Below are 22,351 nucleotides of genomic sequence, written 5' to 3'. Positions count from 1 at the left end.
CTCAGCATAACGTCCTCAAGGTTCATCCATGTTGTTGCGTGTGTCAGAATTTCCTTCCTTTTGAAGACCAAATAATATTTCACTGTATGTATAGACCACATTTTGTTTATCCATTCATCAGTAGGAAAAAATGTCAATGGACACTTGGGTTGCTTCTACCTCTTGGCTATTGTGAATAATGTTGCTCTGAACATGGGTGTACAAATATCTCTTCAAGACCCTACTGTCAATTCTTTTGAGTATATGACTATACCCACTGGTGGAATTGCTGGATCACGTGATAATTCTATTTTTAATTTTTTCATCCTGTTTTCTACAGTTGCACCATTTTACATTTCTACCAACAGTGCACAAGGGTTCTAATTTCTCCACGAACACTTTCTTTCTTTCTTTCTTTCTTTCTTTCTTTCTTTCTTTCTTTCTTTCTTTCTTTCTTTCTTTCTTTCTTTCCTCTTTCTCTCTTTCTCTCTTTCTTTCTTTCCTTCTTTCTTCTTCATCTCTTTTTTTTTTCTTGATATTAGCCATCCCGATAGGTGTGAGGTGATAGCTCATTGTGGTTTTGATTTGCATTTCCCTAATGATTAGTGATGTTGAGCATCTTTTCATGTACTTCTTGGCCATTTGCTTGTTCTCTTTGGAGAATTATCTATTCAAGTCCTTTGCCTATTTTTTAACCCAGTTGTTTGGTTTTGTTGTTGTTGTTGTTGAGTTGTAGGAGTTCTTTATATATTTTGGATATTTACCCCTTGTCATGTACGTATGTGATTTGCAAATGATTCCTCCCATACTATAGATTGCCTTCCTTTAGTTTTTAAAATAAACCTCTTTACTAAGGTATAACACATACAGAAAAAGCTGGAACACGAGGATAGAGCTTGATGAGTCGTCACAAAGTAAGCACACCTTTGTGACCGAAAGTCCCTCCCCTCCATCCCCCTTCCAGTCCCTTCTCCTTCTGTCTTCCCCAGAGATCACCAGGATCCTGACTCTAACACCATAAATTAGTTTTGCCTATTTTTAAACCTTATATAAATGGAATTTCACACTATGAACTCTTTTTTATTCCTGGCTTCTTTTGCTCATCACCTTTGGAGAGTCATCATTGAATATAACTGTAATTTGGTCTTATTTATTGCTATATAATAGTCCACGAATGGGTCTGCCACACATCACTCTTTCACCTGTTGATGGACATCCGGACTCTCCCCAGGTGCTGCAGCTGCTGAATTTCTGGAGCTCCTATTGACAAGGCATCCCCTGCCTGTGCCCAGTGGGCTCTAGGAGGAGGCACTATTATGCTCCCCATCTGAGAGAAGAAAAGGGAGAATCTGAGGGGAGACTAGAAATCTACCAGGACCAGAGGTGGGGTTCTGCCCGCCAATATATGGCCTGTGTGCCCTAGAGGCCTCCCCCACCCCAGCTCAGGCCTGCGTATATCCTCTTTCATGATGTCCCCACCTTAGGTGGCTTGTTTGTCATCTGCCTGCCCTTCCCCAGCAAGCTCCATGAGTAAGTCCAGTGCCTCGGTGTGCTGTCTGCCAGACTCCATGCCCCCTTCTCTCCACCAGCCTGGGCAGGAGTGACAGGAGCTGGGGCCTTCCAGGCTGGGGCCTTCCCTTTCCGTGTCCCAGGGCCCTGCCCAGAGTCTACTGAGTGGGACTCTGGTCAGGGGATCCAAGGTGGAGACCAGCCTAGTTTGGGCAGGAGGTCCCAGGTGTTACAGTACTGCAAACTCTGTGTGGGACCTTGGGCAAGTCACTTCACTTCTGTGCCTCAGTTTCCTCCTTTGTGTGATGATGTTGTTTAGAGAGTTATGTGAGATGGTCCACGAGAAGTGCTTAGCTGACTGGCTAGGTAAGTGTCCATTATCCTGTTGACCGTGATTATTACCCCTTATCATTATTGTTGTTATGGAGACTAGGGCATCGATTCCTGGGCCCTGCCAACTGGAGCTGGTTGCCCTTCCTGCCCCGTCAATTATTCTTTTGTGTTTCTCATCTCCCTCAAGCTTAATAAAATATTGCCTTCCCCATAAAATCTTCATGCCTAGGACACTACCCTTCTCCCTTCTGGACCCGCTCTTTGAGGACCTCTGAGCCAAAGAGATGGCTCTTCTATTCCCCCACAGCCAATTGAATTTAAAAAATTAAAAGGTGCTAAATGTCCACCGTATAAAATTTGAAAGTCTCAAGAGAAAAACTGGAAAAAAAAACAGGTCTCTTGTCTCTCTCTCATTCCTGCGCCCTGGCTGTCCTGTCCCCTCCCACGGCTCCAATATTCCCAGTCCTTTGTGTATGTTCCCAGAAACGTTCTGTCTTAGACAGGAATTACTCCTGCATTTACTTTTCACACAAATGGGACTCTCTTCACATATTCTTCACCTTGCTATTATTGTTTTTTAAAACAAAAAATAAAATGGAGCAAAGCAGCCCCAAACCATTGCTACTCAAACATTCTTTCTTATTTTGAAATAGTTGAAGATTCACAAGAAGTTGCAAAAACAGAGTTCCCATGGACCTTTTACCCAGCTTCTCCCAGTGATAACATCTTACATAATCATAGTGCATTGTCAAAACCAGGAAATTGACACTGGTGCAATATTATTAACTCAAAATCAAACCTTATTTGGATTTCACGAGTTTTTACATGCAATAATTGTTTTGTTTTATTTTGTTTTCCAGTGCATAGTTCTATGAAATTTTATCACATGGATAGATTTTGTAACCATCAGGATATAAAACTGTTCCAATCACCACAAAGAAACTCCCTCATGTTAACGCTTTATAATCACACCCTTCCCCAACCCTATCCCTAGCAACCACAGATCTGTTCTCATCACTATAATTATGTCACTTTGACAGTGTTATATAAATGGAATCATACAGTATGTAACCTCTAGAGACAGGCATGATGCCCTTGAGATCAATTCAATGTGTTGTGTTTATTGACAATTCATTGCCTTTTATTGCTTCTTAGTGTTCCGTTTAATGGCTGCACCACCGTTTGTTTATCCATTCATTCACCTGTTGAAGGACATTTGGGTTGGTTCCAGTTTTGGGCCATTACAAATCAAACTACTATGAATGTTCATATACAGGTTTTTGCAGGAACCTAAGCCTTTATTTTTCTAGGATACATACCCAGAAGTACAATTGCTGAGTTGTATGGTAAGTGTACGCTTGAAGAGATAGGAAACTGCCAAACCATTTTCCAGAGTAGCAGTACCGTTTTACATTCCCACCAGCAGCATTTGAGAGTCCTGGTTGCTCTGAGTTCTTGTCAGCCCTTGATTTTGTTAATATTTTTAATTTCAGCCATTTTAATAGGTTTGTAGCACTGTTTCGTTGGAGCTTTATTTTGCATTTCCCCAGTGGCTAATGATGTTGAACATCTTTTCTTGTGCTTATTTGCCATCCATATATCCTTTCTGGGTGAACAATCTATTCACATTTTTTTGCCCATTTACAAGTTGAATTTTTGTTTTCTTACTGTTGAGTTTAGAGTGTTCTTTATACTCCTATATTCTAGCTACAAGTCCTTCTTGAGGTTTGCAAATACTAATTCCTCCCAGTCTGTGGCTTGTCTTTTCAGCCTCTTAACAGTCTTTTGCACAGCAAACATTTTTAATTTTGAAGAGGTCCAGTTTATTCATTTTTTTTTCTTTTTATGGATTGTGTCTTTGGTGTCATGTCTAGACACCTTCCCTTTTACTTTTATATATCTTGTAGATAGTTCCGTATCAGCATGTAAAGAGCTTCCTTATCATGTTTTTGTGGCTGCAAGTAGGCCAACGTACAAATAAAGCATAATTGATTTAACCAGTTCCCTGTTGGGGGACCTCACTGTTTAAACTTGCGCTACTACAAACAGTGCTGCAATAAATAAGCTTGAGCATACATTGTTCTTACACTGTGGCTTCAACATGCCTGTGGGAGAAATTCCCAGAAGTGCGGTTGCTAGTCAAAGGGTTCAAGCATTTGTAATATTGATACTATCTTCCTGGGACCTCCCACTGTGAGGTCTGAGCCATTACCATTCCCCCACCTCTTAATGACACAGGATTTTATCAGGATTGTTTTTGGTCCTTTCCAATTTGAGAAGGGAAGCTTGATTTCTCCATGTGGTTTTAGTTTAGCGCTCTCTTTAAGCGCTTCCTGTGTTTTCTTTCCTGTGAACGTTCAGCTCCTCTCCTGTACCTACTTTCCTCTTAGGGTCCTGGCCTAATTGATTAGCAGGAGTCCACCCTTCATTTTCTGAATAGGGTGGGCCGTGGGTCCAGGGACTCCCTCCCAGGCCAGTCTTCACTCACTGATGGGGCTGAGACCTGACCTGCTGCCACGTGTCTTCCCCTGTGTGGGCTCAGTGTACCCATCTATGAAATGGGGACCTATACATAGGAATGTTGAGAGAAATTTTTGAGTAAACATGCATGAAAGCACTCAGAACAGTGCCTGGCACGCAGTAAGTGATATAGAAGTGTTAGCTCTAGGGCTAACTGTATTTAATACTGTATTGGAGCGTGGAGAAAGGCCTAGAGATGTGAAACTGTGTGAAAGGTGTGGGGAGCTAGAAGCTGCTGGGTGTTTCTGGGGTAAAACACGGAGAGTGGAGGGGAGAAGTTGGTGCTGAGCAGAGGGAAGGGCCAGGTCAGAGAGTCCCTGGACCTTAGAACCTGTTGGCCAGTGCAGGCCAGTGCAGGAGCTCATTGCGAGGAGAGGAAAGCTGAGGGACATGGACGGACAGGACCCGGGAGCTTGCGTGTGTGGGATTTCCAGATCCCCTCCTCAATCTGGATGGGGTGGGGAGGGTCCAGCCTTCCCCAGCGAGTGGCTCTCAGAGATGCCACAGTCACTAATTGAGTGTCCACTCTGTGCCTCAATACCCTCACCCACCTGGCACTCTGAATACTCAGTAGAGACTCATAAGGGGATAGGTAATTATTCACTTTGTTGGGGGAAGCTGAGAATCAGAGAGGGAAAGCAGCTTGCCCCAGGGCACACAGCAGGGAAATGGCAGAGTGTGTCTCAAACCCAAGACTCCCTGGCTCTCCTCCAAGGCACCCCTCACCCTGGAGTAAGCTTTAGGTTAAGCTTGCCCACTGTCACTGCACCTCTGGAGATATCTTGAGAGACTTTCATTAAAAATGTTTGCCTATTATTATTTTTTTAAATTTAGAACCAATAAATGCTCTTGGTAAAATATTAAAACAATACCAAAAAATCTGAAGTGAAAATAAAAGTTTCCTACCTCTCTGGCCCCCATAGCAAACCCCACAAGGTAACCAGCCCAGATCCCCTCAGTGGCCCTGGGCACCCCTCCCTCCCCTTGGTTTCTAGGGGCCTTGCTTCTAGCACCTGTGACTTTCTCCACAGGATGGTCCTTGGGCTATCCTGAGTGAGAGAGCCCGGAGTGCCTGGGGGTTTATGAGCCCAGGTGGCCGTTAGCCAGTGACGGCTGACACAGGAGTTAGAACAAACTCTGAGGTGAATCAGCCTCAGGCTACTGTTTTTCATGTCATGGCCTGGTTTCTCTTGTCTCTTTTCCTGTTTCCCCTACTCCTCACCAGTCCCCCAGCACTGCCCTACCAAGTCACTCATACATGAATCCTGGTCCCAGGGTTGGCTTTTGTGAAAGACAACCACAGCAAGTTGCAAAAACTGTCCCAATTCTTCACCCCTCCCTAGATCCATGTCCTTGGCTCATCACTTGGCAGCCCCCACTCACCTAGACGATGGGCTTGATCATGTGACTTACTTTGACCAAAGGGACATGAGCAATCAAGATGTAAGGGAGGCTTAAAAACGTGGTGCACAATCGAGCTTGCTTGCTCTTCTGCCTCTGCCATTGCCATGATACCATGTCCAGACTACTGAGCTAGAGGACGAGATGAATGGCATCAAGCTGAACCACCCCAGTTGTCCTAGCTGAGGCCACTGGCCAGCCAACCCCAGACAGCTGAGCAAGCCCACCAAGGTCAGCAGAGCAGCCTAGACCTAGAGTAGCTTCCCCCAGGCTGGTGAGCAATCGATTGCATGCCACTGGCAGTTTTAGGGTTGCTTCTAAATAGAAATGCTTCTATTGCCACAGCATCATCGTGGCAATAGATAACCTATGCAGCAACCTCACTCTACTCCCTCAGGTATCTTTTTGGTTGTTGGTTTTTGCACATGTGAGAGCATAACTTCTATACTATCCTGGCTGCCAATCAATCTTTACTTGCTACCATTTCAGCCATCCTCCCCTTGGCACACACAGGACCCCTTTATTCCTTTTAACATGTGCATAATCTCCATCTATGTGGCCATACCAGCTTATGTCCAGTCCTTTATTGATGGGCATTTGGGTCCTTACTGTACTTTCGGTCTAATAAATGCCTCTACATTGAGATCCTTGTGCATTCATCTTGGAGCATGTATAGAAAGACCTCTGGGAGGTAAATTCCTCACCATGAACTTGAGGATCAAATCTCTTTATGTCAAGGTTTGATAGATACCACTTAATCTGAAAGACCAGACTTTCAAAAATCCCCAGCTACCCTCCAATGTTGAATCTATCAAAGAAAAGGGCACAAAAAGCCTTGTGGTTTAGGGGGTCAGTTGGAAGCAACCGTGTAAAAGATGAGGGTTTCTGAGTGTTTATAGCACCTATCCATCAATTCACTCAATTCACCCTATAAATATTTATTGAATACCTGCCATGTGCCAGGTGTTGTTCTGGGCCCTGGGGACAGAGCAATGAATATAGCAGACAAAAATCCCTGCCTTGATTAAGCTTATATTCTATGAGAGATAATAGATTACACACATATATAAAGGAAAAAAATAGGATATTAGAAGGTGGTAATGCTACAGAGAAAAATAGGCAGGGAAAAGGGACAGAGACCATTGCAGTACAGGGAGAAGGCGGGGCTGTAATCTTTAAAAATATGGCCAGAGAAATAAATTAGTTTTCTAGTGTTGCTGTAACAAAGCACCACAGACTGGGTGGCTTAAACAACAGAAATTTAGTTTCTCACACTTCTGGAGGTTAGACATCCAAGATCAAAGTGTTGTCAAGGTTGGTTCCTTCTGAGGCCTCTCTCCTTGGCTTGCAGATGACTCTCTTCTCCTGTGTCCTAACACCTGTCTTCCTTTTGTGGTGTCTGTGTCCTAATCTCTTTTCATAAGGACGTCAGTCCTATTGGATTACAGTCACTCTAGTGATGTCATTTTAACTTAATCACCTTTGTAAAGACCCTATCTTCAATTATGGTCACATTCTGAGGTCCCAAGGGTTAGGACTTCAACATTTTTTTTTTTGGTGGGGGTCGGGGGACACAATTCGGCCCATAACAGGGAGGTTTCAGTGAATTTGGAGGTGAGGCCCATGGCTGCCTTTAGGAGGAACTTTCCAGACAGAAGCAAAGATTATAAAGTAAGAGCATGCCTGGTAGGTGTGAGAAACAGCAAGGAGACCAGAGCAGAGTGAAGAGAGTGAGGCGGAGAGAGGAGAAGGTGGAGTCCAGGAGGCCCCAGACAGCAGACTGTGCCTGACCTTGTAATCATGGGACACCATCAACTGGAGTAGCATGACAAGGGAGGACCATGCCTGGAGATGGCAGCAGGCCATGTGGAGTTGGAGAAATCCATTTAACTCAGTCCCAGGGGAGGAATCGAGAAGGGCAGAGGGCGATGTGCTGAAACTGTGAGCTTGTCTGGGGGGGTTGGGGGGGGTGGAGCCTGGGATCCCCTCCCACTCTAAACACCGGGCTTCTGAGGAGCTGGAGTGGGTACAAGCCACTGGCATGAAACTAAGGCACTGGAGGTCACTATTGTAGCAAATTAATCATTGATGAGTGATTAGAGGGACTTTGACCCTGCCTTCATTCCCCAATGGGAAGTTTGGTTGATGGAGGCCCAGCATTGGTGGCTAAATGGCCTGGCCTGGCCTTATAAGGACAGACCCTACTAAGTGCTGCCTGAGTAGTCCTCAGAGCACACAGGCTCTGGCCATGAGAAAGGTGGCCACTCCCAACTGCCCCATAGTGCTTGACAGTCTTAGGGACTACCCACCAGCCTTACACAGCCACTGGAGGCGGCATTCTTATCAGCACTTCCTAGAAGAGGAGAACACTGAGGCCCCAAGCAGGGAAGTGACTTGACCAAGGCCACACAGGGAGCTAGTGACCCAAAGGAAGTGCAACCTTGGGCTCCTGACTCTGTCCGGCTGCCCCCCTCCCAGTACATCTCATGGCCTAGATGGTCTCACACTTGATTTGCTCAAGACCCCAACCCTGAGAAGCACTATGGTACATCTCAGTAGTTGCAGACGTGCGTGCGTGTGTGTGTGTGTGTGTGTGTGTGTGTGTGTGTGTTAAAGCAGGATGTGCTGCGCTCACTTCAGCAGCACATATACTAAAGCAGGGGTATTCTTACTTAAACAAAAGCAGAACTGCTCTGCTCGACACTGAGAGAGTGCCTGCCCCACCTCTACCCCTATCCTGCTTTCTGCTATGGCTGCTCCCAAGGGGCTCTAGGGGACAAGCTGAAGATTGTGGGCATAGCAGAGTCCCCAAGTCAGAAGAATGTGAATTTATATATCTGAAGAAAACAAAATCACTCTGCCGAATAGATGTCTGCACCCTATGTTCATTGCAACATTATTTGAAATGGCCAAGACATGGAAGCAACCTGAGTGTCCATTGACAGATGAATGAATAAAGAAAATGTCACACACACACACACACACACACACACACAGGAATATTATTCAGCCATAAATAGAAGGAAATCCCGCCATTTGTTACAACATGGATGGACCTTGAGGGCATTATGCTAAGTGAAATGAGTCAGATAGAGAAAGGCGAAATGCTTTATGATCTCACTTACATGTGGAATCTAAACAAACAAAAAAACAGACAAACAAACAAAACCAAATCATAGGAAAAAAGGTCAGATTTGTGGTTACCAGAGGTGGGGGTGGAGGGAGAGGGAATTGGCTATAGATGGTCAAAAGGCACAATCTTCCAGTTATAAGTACTGGGGATATAAGATACAACAGGATAACTACAGTTAACACTGCTGTGTGTATACTTGAAAGTTGCTGAGAGAGTAAATTCTAAAAGTTCTTATCTCAAGGAAAAACCAGTTTTCCCCCTTTTTTCTTTTTATAACTCTATGAGGTGATGGATGTTAACTAAATCTCTTGTGATAATCATTTCCCAATGTGTGTAAGTTAAGTCGTTATGCTGTACGCCTTAAACTTATATGATACTGTATGTCAATTATATCTCAATAAAACTGAAAAAAAGGTTTCGATTTTTGGTCTCTGTCATGAACTTGCTGGGTGACCATGGACAAGTCTCTACCCCTCTCAGTTTCCTTTTCTGCAAAATGAGATGCTGAATAAGAATGGTCTCTGCATGTACAGGCAGACCTCAGAGATGCTGCTAAACCAGCGCAATAAAGCGAGTCTAATCTTTTTGTTGGCGGAGGGTCTCACCTTCAACTTGTGAGAAATGCAACATCCGTGCAGTACAATAAAGTGATGCACGATAAAATGAGGTATGCCTGTATCGCCTTGGATTTAAGTGAGAGAAAACGAACTCAAACTGGTTTCAGCAGTAAAATAGGAATTTATTAAGTCCTGTAATTGAAAAAAAAAACAACTCCAGAGATACTTTGGATTTCAAGTATAGCTGGTTTCCGGTGGTTAAAAAACGTCACCGGGCGTGTCTCCCTTTCTCAGCTCTTCTTCCCTGGGGAATGGCTTTCTGTCAAGCTCCCTCCTGAGGTGGCAAGCCTAGTACCAACAGCTCCAGGCTGACATCCCACCCTGTGCAACCCTTAGAGAAACTGACAGCCCTTTTCCTGAAAGCTCAGCTAGGGCCTCCGCCAGCCCACATAGCACCTGGGTGCAAACTAGAAAAAAATGGGTAAACACAGTTCTACACCAGCCAAGGGTCTTACTCAGAATATAACCTGAGTGCTGCCTCCCACTCACCTCAGCTGAGTACACCTGCCCCAGTGCACAACTTGGACAAGTCTTTGCAGCATCCCTGCATCCAGCAAATGGCCTGGGAAGGCTCTCATTGGCCAGGCTTAGGACACATGCCCATCTCTGAAGCAATCACTGTAGCTCAATCACTGAGGAGGTGATGTCCTGACTAGCTAGGCCTGAGTCTCAGGGCCCCTTTGAAGCTGGGAGTGAAGGTGTGCCATTAAACCACAGTGGCCTGAGAGAGGGGCCAATTCCTGGGAGGAAAATGGGTGAGTGGGAGGAACTGTAGCCAAAAGAGAGGTGTTGGGTCCTGGGCAGGCAGAACCTAGAAGGCGACGGCCTTTTCCTGTCAGAGCTGTTCCGAGATGGGCTGACTGCCTGGGAGGGAATGTGGATGTGGGTGAAGGTGCTATAGAAGTGGTTCTGCAGCAGAATTCTGAGCTTGATCTGTCTGCTGCACATCACCTGGGGCACTGATTAAAATGCAGATTCCTAGGCCCCACTCCAGAGATGTTGGCTTCTTTGGTCTGCAGGAGGCCTGGGAATCTGCATTTTCACCAGTGCCTCAGGGGATTCCCATGGGAAACACTGGCCCCAGAGCATCTGGGAGTTTTTCCCGATTCTGAGGTTCCTGGAAAAGGAAACCATCTGTGCCCCAGTTCAGGATCAGTCAAAGTTACCCAAGAGCTCTTGGCCTTCCCTTTAAGGTGGGGCTCCCACAGTCATAGGGATGGAACACTGAAAGGACGGCTGGCTGGGCTGCCCACTTGCCCCCGAGCCCCTGAGCCCCTGGGTCTGGCTGTACTGCCGTCTGCCGTCTAGACACTGGGCTTTGTGCCCAGGCAGCTGTTGGCAGGCGGATGTCACCACTGGGGCTCTGAGGCTGAGGTCACTTGCCCAGAGCCTCACAGCTACTCAGTGGTGGAGCCAGGATTTGAACCCACGTCTGCCAACCCCAAGGCCTCTGTGGCTATAACTGAAATGAGCATGTGGCATTCATTAGGTTCACATCTGGCCCACAGTGGCTTGTTTTTGTGTCCTTTTATAACAAACAATAATAAAAAAACCCCCAATCACTGACATTTATGGAGTGTCAGTTACTGAGAGCCAGGCCCTTACATGGGTGACATCATTTAATCCCCTCAATCGCCCTCAAAGGGCCAGACCATTTTTCATCCCTGTTTGCAGAGAAAACTGCGGTGAGGTGACATAGTAGACATTTGCTTTCCTTGCCTGCCTAGCATTTTGCACCCATTTTTATGGGCAGGACAACCCAGTTTCCCTTTGGGAACCTCCCTCCCCTCAATGTCGGTAGTCTGGTCAAGACTCCTCTGAGTATGCGGTCGGCACAAGGCCCAGGCTTGACACCCTCTCCTGGAACTTTGACTCTTGAATTCTGAGACACATCTTCACCTTGAAGACTGTCTGCTGTCCTTGCTCCAGGCCCTTCATCTGAGCGCTGCTGATTCTGAGACTCTGATTCCAAGAGTGACCTCCCAATCCTTCCAATGAGGTCCCCTATCTTCGGCTGCAGTTAGCTGAGCCTGCAAGCCAGAGTCCTAGCAAATACAACGGAGCTCCCGAAGTTCACACAGGTGACACAGGACTTAAATCCAGATGGCCTGATGCCAGAGTCCAGCTTAGCCTTGGGAGAGGCACCTCTCAGGTGGAAGAAGGCGCGAACAATTCCTGGGGCCCGGGGACATTGCCCAAAGTGGCTGTGAAACTTGCATTCTCTCTCACAATACATCTACACTGTTTTTGTAAAAGGGTGACTAATGTCTGAAGCTGTGCACAAAATGGTTTTCATTGTCCTCAGTCTTTGAGGCTTCACAAACTCCCAAGACCAGATCCTGGTACCCTAAGAGGTGTATATACCCCAGTTTGAGATATTTACCTGAGGGCATTTGACTCCTTGTTGCCACCCTGGGCCTTTGCTCAGAACCGCCCACTGCTCTGGGTTGTTGGCAGAGCCTGGGCCACTGCTCGGGGTTGTTGGCAGAGCCTGGGCCCATGAGACCCTCTCCAGTAGTCAGGGGGACAGGGGTCCAGCAGGACAGTGCTTCTTAGCACCTGGTGGATCAACTTCTTAGGTGGATCAACTTGTCCAGTCTCCCCAGTATGGGGTATTCTCACCTAACTCCACGTTTTTGTCATATTCACATCCCTCCTGTGTATATTTTCTTAATATTTGTGTTAAGTTGCCATATATCTGTTCTTTACTTTAGAAGACATCCTTCATATCACTGTTGGAAAGGGCACCGTGCATAAATAGACAACATCAATGCCCAGAAAACTCATGTATCATAGTCTAACTAGACACCACAGCCTGCCCTGGATACCAGGTCAGCCAGGTCTTTGCCAGGGAGCTCCGCAGGGGTTCACAGGGTGTTAAAGATGCCCCGCCCCACACTAAGCCTCCCCGCTGCAAGTGACCAGAAAGAAGGGTCCAAAGGGAATCCGAAAAGAATCACTTCTCTCTGTGTGAGCTGATGCTATTTCAGGCCATGTTGTGTGCCGCATACTTCACATTTGAGGAAACACTGGTCCTCACCAGTAAAGGTGAAAACATAGAGGGACAGGGACTTATCCATGGCCACACAGCACACCCGAGGAAGAGAGACAGAACAGAGCTATCCCACCCACATTCCAGCTCTTTCTGTGGCTCCTTGCTTTTTCTCTTTAAGGCATTTCAGATACTCCCAGGCAACTTCTGATGATCTGGGACCAAATTTTAATCTTCGGCAGCCACTCCCCTTCCATCTGTTAGGTGTGGGCCCTCCTCCTCACCCCCCAACCCCATTGCACCCACAGCGCCAGTTGGTGTGGGCTCTGCAAATGCAAACTCATTTAAATGTCAGCTGGAGCAACACTCAGCTAGAAAGGCAAACAGGTGACAAAAATAGATGTGACAATCACAGTATCCTAGACTGTCAGTAGGCGCTTCCAGGCCCTTTTAACCATTCCTGGGGCAAGTAGCCCTTGAAGAATCAAGATAGCTAGGGACGCCTGCTCAGGGAAAACTCATGCACACACCTAATTTTGCATGTAATTTTGGAGGGGCCATGGGGCCAGCCCACCTCCACATCTCATTTTTTTTTTAATCCATCTCACGGACTGGGGTTCTAAGAGTTTGTTTGCAAAAAGCAACCTGATGCCAAGAATTTGGAAACAACTGGTCTTGGTGATTTTTCAGGCAGCTCCCAGTTAATGAGCTGCAAAGAAAGGCTCAAGTCCACTCCAGAAGCAGTGGTTCAGAGTCCACCTTTTGCAACCTGAAACCTCACCCCCTGATTTATCTCTTTGGGAGGGTGAGCCTTGGAATTTATCTAAAGGCGGGGACACTTGTGTAGAGTCAGTAGAACTCTTCGACCACTTTGAAAAGGATCCAGGGTGAAATGTTGGCAGGGGAGGAGAGACACAGGCTCTATTCCTAGCCGCCGCAGCCATGGCCCCTACCTCCTGCCTGCACAGTCCCAGGATACCATCTGCACAGAATACAAAAGCAGCCACGCCCTCTGGTTTATGCAATCTGAGGTCCTGGCCAAGGTGCTGAGTGGTGTGTGTGTGCCTTGCCTTTGTCATCTCGGTTCCCCCATCTACACAAAAGGAGAAAGTTGATCGTTGGAACCGGGACCAGCCCCACACATGCTGTCCTTGTTGTTCTAGGACTTTGTGTGCATAATGCCTAGGCACAGCCCCTTTTGAAATCTCTGTTCTCATGGTGGCTTTGTTTCTTAGCAAGCATTGGGTAAAAGATGTCCCACCCTGAAAGGAAATGGTAGGGACAGAAGCTGAACAATAGGGCTGGAGACAGAGGCCCCTGGGACAGGAAGGATGGGTGGACGATTGATGAAAGAGCAGTGAAAAATTGTTGAAAAGCGGCCTGCAAGGACAGAAATGGAAGTATTGATGGTAGTCTATGATACTGGCAATTTGAGGACTGGAGGAATGAGTGCCGATAGGGGGTGTCATGTGGTTGGGAAAGAGCAATTTCCACCTGCAACTGGGGACTGCTATGAATGCCAATCATAAAGCTCGTGACATAGTGCTAATGGCCTCAGGGAGCTGACCCGGTGCAGGTGGGGCTAAGAAGCCAGCTCCTGTGTCAAACTGGGCTAAGAGGCATGCTGTGCCTTCTGGGTCCCTGCCACCGCCCCATTCCCCTCCTGGGTTTCCTGCACTGTATTTGCTGTAGAATATGCTCTCTGACCAGGACTGTTGGGCTCTGGTGTGCCACCAAGCACAAGATCTGAGGAGGACAGATGGGCCTATACTCAGTTGCCTGTTTCTTCATCCATGCCATAGGGATAATCATCTCCAGTGATGCTGGGAGACAGAGATGGGTGGTGGGAGTGGAGGATCTGTCCAGGGTCAGAGGGTGGACCACATGCCTCCTACTTGAGGCATCCTGCAGACCTCCTTGAACCTACAACTCAGAGGTTGCGAACTCAGAAACCTATGGCATTTGAAAATGAGAGTTCACTCCTGGCTGGTGGTTGCATATTCAGGCCCAGGGCCATTCCTTGCATCACTGAGAAGCAGAATAGTACAGTGGCCATTAGCACAGACTTTGGAGCCATATCTGGTTCCAAATCTTGGTTCTGTCACTTATCAACTGTGAACCTCTGAATCTCGGTCTCCTCATCTATAAAGGGATTAATAAATGACAAGATAAGATACATCATTGGCACATAGCATATCTGCTGTATTCTCCTGCATCAATGGCAGACATTGCTAATCGATCAAGTCATCGGTTCAGTTTTCTCCTTTTGTACCATGGACAACATTGTGAATTGATCAAGATATTCTTTCTCCCTGAGCCTCAGAATCATTCTGGGTGTTCAGAGCTCCAGGTAGCCACTCCCATAGATAGGATTTGGCATTTGAGATGAAACCTTTTTGTTATCTCTATTATAGTGCCTGTAGAGCATAATTCCTGGCACATAGCTGACCCTGTATAATTGTCAGTTACCATTCAGTCTCTGCTCGGTGCAGGAATCCTCATCCATTATCCCCAGCTTCTGCTCACTCGCCTCTAGTGACAGGGAGCTCACTACTTCCTCGGGCTAGCCATTCTGTTGCTGGACGATTCTAATGATTAGGAAGTTCTCAAACCTCCCTCCCTGCATCTCCCTTTCCCTTCAGTCTGTAGTTCCATGGCAGAGGGCTCCCCTCTTTCCTGGATTAGCTGTCATTACAGATTGAGGTGATTTATTTTTAGGTGATAAATTTGAACCACCGATGAGTAAAACCTTCTCTCAGTTTGCATATATTTGATCCTAGACTAGTTAAGCAGCTTGAGAATTTGATGGACATGTTTGGGGGAGTGTATAAGCATGTGCGTGTGTGTGTGTGTGTGCATGTGTGTGTTAGAATGTGTGGGCGAGGGAGAGGGATTGGAAGAGAGAGGAAAGAGAGAGTAAGAACGTATTTTAAAGCCTCATAATACACCAGGCCAATGTCACTCCTTGTGTAAGCCTAATAGCTTCTCTGAGGATTGGGGCTGCATTCAGGGCCCCATCATTAGCTGATTAAGGCTGATTATTCCAAGGGGAGGAACAGTAAAGAGGGACATGAAGTTATATAACTTCATTTACTTGGATTTAATCCACACTTCTAAATTTAGGAGCTGGAAGACTGCAAAGATGAGCCCCTGGCATTTGGAGGTGGTACTGGGCACACGGGGAACATGGGCCTGGTGAATGCTGGAGCCCCATGGTACCCACAATCGGGGGGTTCTTTGCAGGGGGACAGTTCAGGGGTCTCATTTCACAATGCCAGGAGAACATGTGTGTGCAGCCGGTGCTGCCCACGATATTTCACACACTGGAGCAAGTACATATGCAGTGGGGGTGGGGAAAGCATTGGCACTGAGACTGGACAGCATGGTGATGACGGGGTGAACTAGAACCCAATGTCCTGATGGGCTGGGCAGGTCTAGGAAAACCTGGACAGTCACGGTCACCTCTGGAGTACATCATGTGTTCATGTGTGGTCTAGTGTGGCCCCTTCCAAATGGATCGTCTCTCTGCTGGGGCTCATAGCTTTCTTCTTCTAAATATTTTATGCAGGGGCATGGAAAATCACTAATCACTCAGGTTGTGCACTGCACAATGGTACCACATCTTAGTGAGCACCTCTCACTTCAAAGACAGCGTAGATTCACATATGTATGAAGATAATTTTTTACAGATGACCTCAGAAGGTGCTCTAACAGAACTATCATTACAACACTTTTCTGGAAGCTGAAAGTCAAGTGTCTTGAGCAAAGGGAGCCTTTTTTCTGACTTGCACAAAGACGCTGTGTGGGCTAGCAGCAGCCTTCCTCTAACTTCCACTGGTGCTGGCTGGATCCAACTCTGAGTTTGAGTCACAGTGGTCCTGTTCAGAGAGAAGTTGCTGAAAACTAAGGATAAAGAGCAGCTGCAGAGCTGTGACTAGTCATTCAAGGTCTCGGAAACATTTCCCAGGCCATTGCAAAGAGGTGATAACACTCAGTAATAGCACATGAGATAAGGTGCAGATAAAAGCACCTTATTAACTGTAAAGAATCCACACCCATTTTAGGAAGTGCTGTGAAGTTGTGTCATAGTAGAACATGAGCCAGACTTGGGCTCCGCCACTTTCTAGTTCTGGAACATGGGATGATGAATCACTTCACCTTTTTGGATCAGCTGTAAAACGGAAATCAGGTGGCCCATTGCCATTTAAGAATCAAATGGAAAAATGGCCATGAAAGGTCTTGTCCAAGAGCTTAGCTCATAGTGCATGCTCTGTAAATGCTTGGTTTATCTCTCAACACTACTTTAAAAAGTGTCTAGGCCATTTGAACACTAGCATGTAGTATTTTCTTTGAAATCCGTGTACTTAGAAAAAAATTCAAGTTCAATATCCTGGCTGAAAAAATTCCTGCATGTCTGACTCCCTGCTCCCCAGTCCAAACTTGTCCCCTACCACACTTCCCCAGCTCACTCCACTCCTTGCTGTTCCCTGAGTATGCCAAGCCTGTGCCCACCTCAGGGCCTTTGTACTTGCTGGTCCTCTTCCTGGAATGCACTTCCCTCATCTACCCATGACTGACTCCTTCTCACTCATCAGGTCTCAGCACAAATGTCTCCTCACAATGTAAAGTAGCCCCTGGTGCTTCCTACCACCTCACCCCATCTCAGTTTTCTGCATTGTCCTTTATTGCTTTCTCATGCTTTACTTCTTTGTTCCCTTGTTTATTTTGTCTCCACCACCAAAACCTAAGCTGCATGAGAGCAGGGATTTTTGGGTCTTGCTCACTGCTATATCCCAAACCACAGGTGTCTACTAAATGTTTGTTGATGCGTGAGCAATGTTCGTGAGGAGAATGAGGTGAGGTCAGCTCCTTCCAAGCTCACCGAGCACCTCTCTCTATATCATCCTGGCTTGCCCCTTGCTCTTTCTCCCTATCTCTCCATAGGATGACTTCCTTCAGTCCACATTTCTCGCCTCTTCCACTGGATGACTTCCTTGGCTCTTTCTTGATTCCCTTGTTTGTCCTACAGAGAGCTTAAAACATCTTGTTCTTTCTGTTTTCAAGGTTAGGGTGACTTTAACCTTCCAGCTTTCTCATCATTCAGAGTCTCTGCCTATCAGCTTGGGTCTCCTTCTCTTTGGGAATGGGGGGGGGGCGGGGGGCAGGCACATACAGCCAGTGTTGGAAACATGGGTGGGAGGTTTTAGATGCATAAGGAGCTGGTTGCCTCCAGAGATAGTGAGATTCTCATCCCTGAGGCTGTGAGTGGGGGCGGAATAAACACTTCCTTGAGATGCTCCCAGCTCCAGCCCTAGCTGCTGCAGACAAGTTTGCTTCTCTTCTTAAAACCAGGTTTTACAATCTGCTATGTAAGGGCTTCAGTGAATTGGTTTGGCTTATGCCAACTGTTAACTGGACTAAAAGAATTTGAATGGCACTCACTTTGCAGTTTACAAGTCTATTTCATCAGTCATTCAGTCAGCGAATGTTTAATAAGCACTTACTATGTGCCAGAAATGGTTCTAATTGCTTTTCATGTAATAATGTATTCATAAGGCAGGTACTATTATTATCATTATGCCGTTCCACAGATGAGAAAGCTGTTGTCCAGACTTGGGTTTACTATAGAACTCAGTGTCTTAGTCTGTTTAGGCTGCTATAACAAAATACCACAGACTGGGTGGCTTATAAACAGCAGAAATTCGTAAAATTCGTAAACTATCTCTCACAATATGGAGGCTGGAAGTCTAAGATCAGAGTATCAGCATGGTCAGGCGAGGGCCCTCTTCCTGGTTGTAGGCTTCTTGTATGCTCACCTGGTGGAAGCTAGGGAGCTCCACAAAGGCTCTTTCATAAGAGCACTAATCCCGTTAACGAGGGCTCCACCCTCAGGGCCCAACCACCTCCCAAAGGCCCCACCTCTGAATACCATCACCTTTGGGCATTAGGATTCAACATAGAAATTTGGGGGTGGGAAGGGGGTACACACATTCAGACCATAGCACTCAGAAAACTTAAGTTTTTCAGGGTTTCTTGTATGCACAGACTCCTTCTTTTATCCCAGGTGGAGCCCCAGACCTATGTTCATCGGTCACATATGCAAAATTCTCAAAAGTAATATATTTCATCTGCTAGCAGCTAAGGGGGTCCATTTTAGGGCAAGTTATGTTGGGGCCACATTTAATTTGAGTTTACTGAGATAAACGAATGTGGTTCTAAGTCAGCCATCTTGGTGTAGAAGACAGCTTGCCTGCAGCTGACCTCGCCCGCTCGCCTGGACCGTGATTCAGAGATACTGGTCTAGAGTTCGTATGTCACCATATGATTATGCTCTACAGCTCCCAGCACAAAAAGTGTGCAGAAACTGAAAGGAAATCAGGCCTGAAATGTAGGGAGCCTGAAGCTCTTCTGCACAAAGTGCTTCCTACCATAAGACATGCGAAGTTGTAAATGGAGGATTGACTTCTCGTTGCCGTCATGGACGCCTAGTCCAAACCAAAGTCCTCTCCTGCAGCAATAGACTGAATAATGCAGAGTATACAATCAAAACCACATACATTTTTTTTCTTCTTTGGGTAAGTTCATGCAAAATACAATGATCAGATTTCTATGTTTGTAGGGTACAAACTTATAGCTGCAGTAAAAGCGACAAAGGTGTCTGTAACAGATCATATATAAAAAAACTTGAAGGAGATTTTTCCAAATTTAACAATGGTGCTGAAATGTGTGTGTGTTTATATAAAGCATTTCCAAGTACATCTTGTGAAACTGAAACTTTCCTAAACAGTCTGTAGTAGTAAAAATTTTACTCAACAGGCCATGTTAGAGGAAAGACTGAATTATCTTTTAATTCCCTATACACACAATGAAAAAATTGTCGTCATATGAAGGCGATCAATGAAATGTTGGAGGAAAGGATTATAAAGGTATGTCAGACAGGCGATTGATAAAAATATTGTGTTATTTTTCTGGATTTTTGGATGTTTGTGCCATTTCTCAGCTTTCTAAAATTTCTCATTTTCTGTGACTCCTTTTCTCATTCTAAATCTCACCTTTTGTACCTAATTTTCTATTCATTTTCTTAAGGGGACCACCCCCAACTATACAGGCTTTGGACTACACCTCCAAACTCTTATCACAGCTACCAGGATAGGGTGGCTTCGTCATGCAAATACTAGCTCGTATAATCCTGTTCTGCTTTTTCTGTCCTTTTAACACAAAAGGTAGCTTACAACAATCACGCTGGCAGCTGCGGCTGTGCCAGCTGTGTAGCAGGACAAGGCTGGGGGTGAGGATGCGACTGCAATAGGCTGGGGTGGGGCGGAGAGAGGATGGTGGCTGGACACCCAGGGGGCCATAGGGGTGTGGAGAAGCTGCTGGAGTCAACAGGAGTTGCTGGCAATGTTGGGGAGGGAGGGTGGAAGGGAGAGGGGGGAGGGGAAGCAAAAGACAGGTGGACATCCAGGATGACTGCGGCTGCCATTCCGATTTTCCTCGGAGGCTGTGACTTGGGGAGTCAGGACTCTGTTAGGTTCCTGTGGGCGGAAGGGAGAAAGGCCTCTCACCCGCGCTGGCTGGCATTCACAGCACCCGTGCTCCCCCAGCGCTGACACCCGCGCAGGAGTGGAGGGCGCCCAGGAAGCACGCCTGAGGCTGCGCGCCAGAGACCCGCCGCAGCCTGCCCGACCCTCCCAGCGCAGGCGGCCTGGCGCTGATGGACACGTGCGGCTTCTCCCGTGTGCACCCCACGTGCAGCCCCGAGTGCACCCCAGCCCCTGCCTCCTTGGCCCGCAGCCGGCTGCTGGGGCTGCTGCCAGCCCCAAGGCGGAGCAGATGCCTGCAGATGGGGGCAGGGGTAGGGGGGGGTGGTGGCGTGAAACCCGAGTGGAGGAGGGAGGAGCGCGGGGTCCGGTTCCCACCTTTGCAAATGGCTTCGTTTCCGTGAACGTCCCGTTCCCGGGTTAGGCATATAAATGCGTCTTTCCTGGAGAAGCCTGTGCTAGCTTGTTGAGCTTTTCCAGGGCTAAGATGACAACAACAGTGATAATAAAACAGTAATAACAATCATGACAAACATTTACTGAGTGCTTACTCCATGCCAGGAACTTTTCCAAGCACTCGACTCATATAATCAGCCCAACAGTCCCATGATGTCAGCCCTTTTATTGTCCCCATTTTATGAATGATGAAATTAAGGCAGAGGGAAGTGCTCATATGATTATTATTACTGGTAATAATCATAAAACAATGGCTATTGTCAACAGCAGTAGTGCTGATGGGGCTATGGCTTTGGGAGGGCTTGCTGTATACAGGTAATTGACACACAGGATCATAATCCTACATCCCTCCAGTGAGGGGCACTTATGTTGTCCGCATTGAACAGATGAAGACAGTCTCAGGGAAATGAAGTCACCTGCCCATGAAGACAGTTGGTCAAGTGGCAGAGCCAGGACTCGAACCCAGGACTATCTGAACAAACTCTCAGCCATGATCACTACCAGCCCATCCCTGAAGAAGGGGTCTCTGGCCTATGATTCAGCATCTCCTCCAACCCTGTCCCTAAGTCAGGTAGGGCAGTAATGGTCTGTGACCTCAGGGTGCTCCAGTGATCTGTCAGGGAAGGGGCTGCTTCGTACAAGGACACTCAGGCACAGGAGGCGTTGGGCGGAAAGTCAAGCTTGGGACCCACCCACTTACCACACACTGGCCTGGGCCTGCTTCCCGCATCTGGGCTCAGGTGAAGGAGCCCTGAAAAGATACTTCTTTTAAATGTTCTCCTTTTGTGGAATTCAGTCTGGCCAGCTTGTCAGAAGACAGCTGTCTTCCTTTCCTACCAGGTGCCTGATGGTCTCGCCATCTCCCTGGATCTGCCAGCCCGCTCCCTCATGAACTCTGGAGGCCCAGATTAACAGGCTCCTAGGGAGGCCTGGAGCACTTCTGAGGGGTGGGCACCTTGCCCACTTGTCCAGAAGTCTCCCAGCCTTAGCTCCAGCACACCCTGAAAACCCCTGCTTCACTCCCAGGCCATGCAGACCCCAACCTAGAGAGCTCTTGGGGCTTGTCAGAAACCTGGGTCATCAGACTCTGATGGGGCAGATTGGGTGGGGGCCGCGAAAGTTTACACAGCAAACAAGAGGCTGAGGCTACTGTGCGTCACCTGCAAGGAGATGGGTGTGGGGCTCCTGGCCTCCCCACTCCTGAAGAGAACTGTGAGGCCCAGCAGTGTTGCCCAAGCTCTGTGTGCCTGTTGTCAGCTGTGTGGCTCTCCTGGCTCACCTGCTGGGCTGCCGGGATATGAATGGAAGATCAGCCTGGGGATTAGCTGAGGCCTTCAGGGAATTGGCCCAGGGCTGGCTGGCTGGGTTCCTCCCCTCTCCATGGCCTTAACCTGAGGGACCCCTTTCCTTGCTGAGGGTATAAGATGGTGCCATCTTCTTCATATATGAGGGGTTGTGCCATGAACCCCTGAATGTGGAGGAGGCTGTGTGGCTGGGGAGAGAGCCTGGGCCAGGCAAGAAAGGCACCTGAACTTTTATTCACACTGGTCACTTGCCAGGCGCCCAGCTGGCCAGGGGCAAAAAGACCTGGAACTCAAACCCAGGCCTCTGCCTTCTGCTGCAGCACTGTCCCTGCGCTGTCTGTCTCACACAAGAAAAATATCTCCCAGGCCTTGGAGGCTCCCTCTGCATAACGGGCACGTGTGCCCTGTGTGGGCATCAACTGTTTTGTTTTGTTTTTAAAATAAACTTTTTTTTTTTTAAAGATTTTACTGGGGAATTGGGGGAAGGGGAACAGACAAGTTGCTGTTGTTTTGTTCTTCAGTCTAGTTGTGGAGGATGTTGCTTCACTGGCCCAAGTTGGCACCAT

The 22,351-nt window shown here is 47.2% G+C and overlaps 1 long non-coding RNA gene across 3 annotated transcripts in view; it reads right to left on the bottom strand.

Moving 5' to 3' along the window:
- Nucleotides 1-19,343: 19,343 nt before the first annotated feature.
- Nucleotides 19,344-22,351, bottom strand: part of LOC109384517 (uncharacterized) — a 9,901-nt gene continuing 6,893 nt past the window's right edge. For all 3 annotated transcript variants that reach the window (XR_002124416.1, XR_002124415.1, XR_002124414.1), the window contains 3 exons: nt 21,642-21,768; nt 20,404-20,507; nt 19,344-20,019 (listed from right to left, as the gene is read on the bottom strand). This is a non-coding gene — a long non-coding RNA (uncharacterized LOC109384517). The remainder of the gene's footprint in view (nt 20,020-20,403; nt 20,508-21,641; nt 21,769-22,351) is intronic.

This window comes from Hipposideros armiger, unplaced genomic scaffold, assembly GCF_001890085.2.
Source record: "Hipposideros armiger isolate ML-2016 unplaced genomic scaffold, ASM189008v1 scaffold_96, whole genome shotgun sequence".
Taxonomy (NCBI): domain Eukaryota; kingdom Metazoa; phylum Chordata; class Mammalia; order Chiroptera; family Hipposideridae; genus Hipposideros; species Hipposideros armiger.
Note: the sequence above shows the minus strand (reverse complement) of the source record. Positions and strands in the feature narration are given on the sequence as shown.